This window comes from Vanessa cardui, chromosome 14 (assembly GCF_905220365.1).
Source record: "Vanessa cardui chromosome 14, ilVanCard2.1, whole genome shotgun sequence".
Lineage (NCBI taxonomy): Eukaryota > Metazoa > Arthropoda > Insecta > Lepidoptera > Nymphalidae > Vanessa > Vanessa cardui.
The window spans coordinates 6900001-6901617 of NC_061136.1; the positions used below are offsets into that span (position 1 = coordinate 6900001).

General features: G+C 29.1%; 1 long non-coding RNA gene across 1 annotated transcript; it reads right to left on the reverse strand.

Annotated features, from left to right (window-relative positions):
- Window positions 1-317: 317 nt before the first annotated feature.
- LOC124535184 lies at window positions 318-1413 on the reverse strand. The gene is made up of 2 exons (XR_006966792.1): window positions 1191-1413; window positions 318-599 (listed from the first exon to the last, which is right to left on the reverse strand). It is a non-coding gene; the product is annotated as an uncharacterized LOC124535184 (long non-coding RNA).
- Between the last annotated feature and the right edge of the window lie 204 nt (window positions 1414-1617).

Consider the following 1617-nt stretch of genomic DNA (forward strand, 5'->3'; position numbering starts at 1 on the left):
TAAGACTATAATAAGCGAATTAATTGAGAATTACTAGATATACAATAAGGATTTCAATATATTTTTTTTTCTATAGATTTCCCGTGTCTTTATAACTTGCCTTTTGTTAAATACTTTCCATTTGCATATTTCGATACATCCTTATTCTTCATAAATTTAATTTTATTTAAGTATATAAAACTCGTAGTACTTTAAATAGTTTTCAAATCAAATAATTTAAAAATAACCTTATAATTTTAACAATATAAAGCTTATAGTAATCTTTACAGGAAAATTAAAAATTGTATTCCCAATATGACAAAAAAAAAAAATTATAACTTACTTCACATATTTTATTTTTCTATGATATACAGTATAATGTCATCATTACTTCTTTTTCCAGTCTTATATTTTCTTTAATAATTTATATAATCTCAAAAGCTTATCAATATATAGTCTTAATATTTTTTTTAGTTATTATTACTGAATATTAGAATAAGATAATTAAGGCCTTCTCCTCTCGCGCTCTTCAAGTGTAATGTTACGTGTGTTGAACCCACGCCGCCGTCGGTGACCGTCACTTCCGCCTCTGACCGAGAGAGGTCACGGGCAATGATGCCCTGGAATAACACAATTAGTTAGAACATTACTCTAATTATAACCATTAACCCTCAGTTTCTGAGACGCTGATAAGAGTCAGATTAACATATTCGATTTTAATCTGCATTGTCATTGGTCGATGGCTGCGATGACGTCATAAGCGACCAATAGGCGATTAGCGTTTCGGCAAATTCGTAAATCTGACATTCTTGTCGTGTCAAAATCTGGCGGTAAGAATATCACAAAAAATGTAAGCTATGATTTCTTAAATAAATTAATATAACCGTGCTAAAATACTTGCTAACATTTTGAGACTTGTTGAGTCGAGTTCATCAGAAAGAGATAATATTTTTTTTTATTTTTATTAAATGTATTTGTTATATAAATTTAAAACGAGTATGTAACCTGTTATTATGTGCGGGGTCAAATTATGCTGTGTTTTTAAATATCTAACCTATTAAGATTTTCTATAAAATTTAAGTGCAAGTTACAAATTTTATCTAATTAATTATAGTGCAGGAGCAAGATGTATTTATAAAAATATGGAACTGACACTTATAACTACATATCGGTTTTACAATTCATTTGTTTTTAATATTTGCATATAATACCTTTATAATCCTTTGTTTTGTGTCTGTATAAGTATAATCCTTTTCTCGTCTTACTAAGAAGATGCTCTTATAAACGACTTTTTCCGTCGACACTAACAAGTTGTTGATTCTCGAACCAAGAACGAGGTCCTTAGAAGTCACTGAATGTGCAAATAACACTAACAATATCACTAATGTAACTTGTTTCATTTTGTCGAAAAATATGTCATTTTATATCGAGACGAAGATTACAACTGAGTCATTTATCGTGTATTCGAGGAAAACAAATGCAAAACATATTTGACCTTGAATACCATATTAAGATTGTTGATGAGGCATGAATAAATATTGACGACGTGTTCATTATATACATACTATTAGTAGTATATACAAAGAGTTACTAATGAAGCTCTTATCGATAGCGTTGTTAGCAGAGGGACCTAAATAT